This window comes from Austrofundulus limnaeus, unplaced genomic scaffold (genome assembly GCF_001266775.1).
Source record: "Austrofundulus limnaeus strain Quisiro unplaced genomic scaffold, Austrofundulus_limnaeus-1.0 Scaffold442, whole genome shotgun sequence".
NCBI classification, from domain to species: domain Eukaryota; kingdom Metazoa; phylum Chordata; class Actinopteri; order Cyprinodontiformes; family Rivulidae; genus Austrofundulus; species Austrofundulus limnaeus.
In genome coordinates this window covers 112,827-117,706 of record NW_013952844.1, presented here as the reverse complement: position 1 = coordinate 117,706, position 4,880 = coordinate 112,827, and the positions used below count along the sequence as shown (strand labels likewise).

Below are 4,880 nucleotides of genomic sequence, written 5' to 3'. Positions count from 1 at the left end.
AGTTAATACAGGTAATGAGTGGAGAACAGGAGGGCTTCTTAAAGAAGAACTAACATGTCTGTGAGAGCTAAATTCTTACTGGTTGATAGATGATCAAATACTTATTTCACACAATAAAATGGAAATTAATTATTTAAAAATCATACATTGTATTTTTCTGGATTTTTGTTTTAGATACCATCACTCACAGTTGAAGAGTACCTATGATAAAAATTACAGTCATCTACAAGCTTTGCAAGTGGGAAAACCTGAAAAATCAACAGTGCATCAAATACTTGTTCTCCCCACTGTAMATGTGTTCAATTTCACAAATAGTATATTGATTCTTGCAAGATTGTGTGCAATTCCTGTAAATGCACCAAAACATTAGATGCTAATTCAACACCCAAAGATGCTACATTGTCACCTCAAATAAAGAACATGTCCCTCCCATGTCTGTGTGTCTTTTCCACAGATACATGCAAGGTCTAGAGAAAAGTTTGATGTCAATCAAATCCTAATCAAGTCTCCTGCTCGTGCAAAACATGAACTATCACCTTGAGGACACTGTGTTGATGATAAAAGTCAGCCAGCTTAAAAATATTATCCATCAGGTTAAGCTTGTCTTAAACACATATATTATAGATAAACAGCTTCCTTAAAGTTGATTATGTATGTTTTTTTTTTTGTATTTGTTTTGTTTTGTTTTTTCCAGTCCTGATTGTGTCAGCTCTCATYTACATAACTAACCTATGAGGATGCTGCCAAAACTTCCACTGGAAAAATGCAGAACTGTGTGCAAAACTGCTGATTCTGATGTAAAACAGTCAGCAGCAGGAAAATAACTAATTTAAATTGGTTAATCGTTCAAAAAAATGATGACTGTTATATTTTATGATCTAAATCAGTGTTTCCCAAAGTTGGGGTCGGGACCCACAGTGGGGTCCTGAAAAATCAAGGTGGGGTCCTGAAAAGATTTTCTGAATTAATTACATTTTTGCCTTAGTTGTTACAAAGGAGTGAGGTTAGTGTATTTAAAATGGATAAATGTAGTATAAAAATATGGTTACTATGCCCATGTTTAGTTRACCTAATGCAAATGTTTATCAYCCAAAAATAGTTGGGGGCACAGGTCTCYGYTACTGTTATTTTGTGGGTCAAAAGCTGAAAAGTTTGGGAACCACTGCACTTTGGTTCCCAAAGTTGGGCTTGGGACCCAATTATGGGTCATGAAGCACCTTGGATAATCTCCAGAAATCAATTTAAAGGGTAATAAAATAATTGCTGATGTAAGATTTTCCCATTAACTTTTACAAAATCACAAAATAAGTATAAATAAGCATTCATATTTGTGGACAAGCTGTTTAGATTGTCAAAAATCCTGTGTTTTTGGGGTTATTAACAAAGTTCATGTACTCAGACCAGTAATATTTGGGGTCACAAGTTTTTGCCATGGATATTTTGTGGGCCAGAAGATAAAAAGTTTGGGAACCATTGATCTAAATGACATGAACATTGACAGCTATGCTGATTAATGTTAGTCCCACTCAAACAGATGGAAACATTAAACTGGCAGTAAAGTTGTTGTTGTTTTGTTTGTTTTGTCTAGACTTTACCAGTCAGTGCACCGTTCAAGCATTCGGCTGCAACTTAAGCGTCTACAAAACTGTTAAATGACAAGATTTATTGTGAAAACAGCTTGCAAATGTATCCCCATTTAAACTGTTGATGCTGAATGAAAACATTCAGTGAATCTCTGTGTTTTAGTGTTTATATCTCGGATGAGTTGCAGAAAAAGCACCATTAATTTTAAAAAGGCACAAGTTTAAATTTATTCTATTTAAAGTCACGTGTTAAAATATGAAATACATCACCAAGTAAGTCATCAAAACAAGCAAACTTCCGAGCAATGAGCGTGTTTACATGAGTGTTTTGCATCTTACCAGCTGATCCACAGGTCTGAAACTCCAGCAGGGCTGAAGGTGCAGGACAGGAGGGGGGAAATACTCCACTATGACCGCCGACAAACAATATATCAGCTTGATAACCTTTAAAATAAAACAGATCGCCGTTCAGACCGAAGAAATACACTAAAAACGCAGGCAGCATCTGATCTGTCAATCACACAGCGAGTTAGCGTCAACTATGAAAAACGCTGCTCTGACGCTTCAAAAATGAATTAAAACATGAAWTAAAATGAGTCCTGACTTATACACCCATCTACGATCAAATTAAAAAGCGGTTAATGTTCATAACATTTCAAACTTTAAAGATTTATCAGAGTTTCCCAGCCTAAAAGCTAGCAACGCTATCAACTTAGCCGAGCCGATAGCTGTTAGCTTTACGGCTAACACATTAGCAAACATGAGTCCTGCTGGAAGCAGCTTTGTTTATGTTTGTTTGTTTGTTTTTACCTTGTACCACGCGACGTGTGGGTGCAAAACCCCCCAGCTCAGAAGCACGACGGTAAAAGTGTGAGAACATGAGAGTAGTGGTGTGCTCCGAAGACGGGGTCCCTACTGTSTGTCAGCGGGGCCTTTTTTCTCCATCCATGAAAAAAGCCCAGTGGAAGGCCCGGATCTCCATCGGCCCAGGGAGGGCTGCTTTTCACTCAAACCGCTTTCCGCTAGCCCGCTCCCGCACGTCCATTGTCTGAGTCCGAAGTCCTGCAGCTCTGCTGCTGTTCTTCAGCAACACGTAGCCTTTTGTTGGGTTTTCTCTCGTGTTTTCCCCCCCAGCTTCTCTCCCCAGCTGCCTGCTTTCCGCCCCGTTTCAGGCTTAGGTGTCCCCCCCTCCTCCTCCTCAGTAGACGACGGCTCCTCGGATGCTGCTAGCGGTAAAATGGTAGTTTCCTGTCTGCATAATGGTTCCGGGTAGAGCCAGGGACAGGTTCGTGTCCAGCCGGTGTGTTCACCGACACCTCTGGCCCCCCAGCTGCAGAAAACTGGTCCTGCTCGGCATGATGCTCGTGAATAAACGAACTGCGCGCGTGTGTCTGCGTGCGTGGACGTGCGCGTTCATGCATACACGTTTTGCACTCTATTAAAAAAAAAAAAAAAGATAATTGTGTGCATTCTGTCACTGGATGTCATTAMAATCCCCAGCGTGCCCGTGTTGTGTGTTTGTGTGCGTGTGTTTTCACACCGAGAGTGCTAAATGTTAATTAGGCAATTAAAGATGTCATTTCTGCGCATGCTGCAAAACATTGCAGTGTGTGTGTGTGTGTGTGTGTGTGTGTGTGTGTGTGTGTGTGTGTGTGTGTGTGTGTGTTCTGTATAAATTTGTGTGGTCGATGCCCCATTTGCAGTTTAATTACTTATAATTGTGCAATTTTATTTTCAGCTGTGTGAATGTTTATGCACAAAAATCAAATCCTATATAATGAAGACTAGTTTGTAAAGCATTATGTAAAGCAGATGTAACCCAATAAAAGTTAGGTCTACATAAAACATTCAGTTTTTTTTAAATAATCAAAAACTTGTTATGTTAGATCTAATTGTAGTCCTGCCATTGTCCAGCAATGTTGGACCTTTGACTTTAATTTATTTTCTCAAGAGCAAAGTTTCAATTTACATTTGAAAATTATGAAAATATCTTTGACATTGCAAACATGGCTCTGGTGTTGAAAATACTTGTTCAAGTACAAATCTGCAGCCATTTCATCTGGTGTTCCTCCTGGTTCAGGACTAAACTTGCAGCTTTATATAATTCAACAACTAAACTTGTGATAAATGATGGTGAAATAAAAAAATAATGTAATGCAAACTATATTAAGTCATATTCCATTCAAAACTCAATCAGTTGCAATAAAACAATAAACACATTGAAAGTGTGGGAAATCACATAAACAACCAATTTTGTTTTTGTTCAAAAGTCATAGGAAAACTTGTAAAAAGTCAACAAGTGCACTTTAAGCAACATTAAATAATTGGGAGCTTGTTTAGTTGATTTTGTTTTGTTGTGTACTCAAAAATAAAAATATAACACATGGSTTAAGCACTTCATTACTATGTTTGTTCCTATCTGCATTTAATATGCAAACCATATCCCCAGTGATAAAAAAAAAAAAGAAAAAGAAATCTTCGTCCATTTAAAATGCATTTATTCATATTGAACAGTAGGGGGCATATTCTGTTTCTCACACAGAAATGAGGTAATGAGATGGAAAACGTATTGTGTGGCAGGGCCTCACAAGCACATATATAAGAGAACATTAGTGTCTGTGTTTGGTACAAAGCAGTAAGAAAAATGGACCGCTATTTTGTTTAGGCTACATTATGTGTGCTCATGAACAAAATAAATGAAAAACAGGATGACCATTTATGTAGTAAAAGCTGCGTCGAACGTTTTTGAAAGAAATGTGCTTCTTGGTGGCGTTTCTCAAACATGCTTGCTATAGACCTGTTCAGTGTCTACACCACACTCTTATACTTCCTGACATCTTTGAAAGAGCTTTGAAACAGTTCTTTAAAAATTGAAAAAACTGCAGAATGTCTATATTCTTAGAATATGGTCTGTAGAAGTTTTTGCTCATGTAAAATGCATCCAAACAGTGAACATCCTGGTAACCTGGACAGTTTAAGGWAGGGATATCCAACTGGCAGCCTGTGGGCCGCAGGTGAGTTCTGTCTGTCCCACCAGTGAACCCCACCTTCAAAAAAAAAAATTTTAGTATTTTTTACTTAATACAATATACAAATGGATTTCAAATAATTTGTAAATGTAAAATTTATGATTTAGTGCAATATCCAAACAACAAGCTGTTGGCTTGGAGAAACCATGGCTATTGGAGGGATTTAGTTGCCTAGCCCTGCTACAGCGGGTAAAATAAGTATTGAACACGTCACCATTTTTCTCAGTAAATATATTACTAGAGGTGCTAATGACATGAAATTTTCACC

The 4,880-nt window shown here is 37.9% G+C and overlaps 1 protein-coding gene across 1 annotated transcript in view; it reads right to left on the bottom strand.

The window, feature by feature from the left end:
- LOC106529428 (uncharacterized) overlaps positions 1 to 3,042 on the bottom strand; it is an 11,224-nt gene extending 8,182 nt beyond the window's left edge. The window contains exons 1-2 of the mRNA XM_014024849.1: positions 2,394 to 3,042; positions 1,923 to 2,027 (exon numbers count right to left, since the gene is read on the bottom strand). The gene's annotated coding sequence lies outside the window, so the exon portion shown is untranslated. The remainder of the gene's footprint in view (positions 1 to 1,922; positions 2,028 to 2,393) is intronic.
- Positions 3,043 to 4,880: the final 1,838 nt, after the last annotated feature.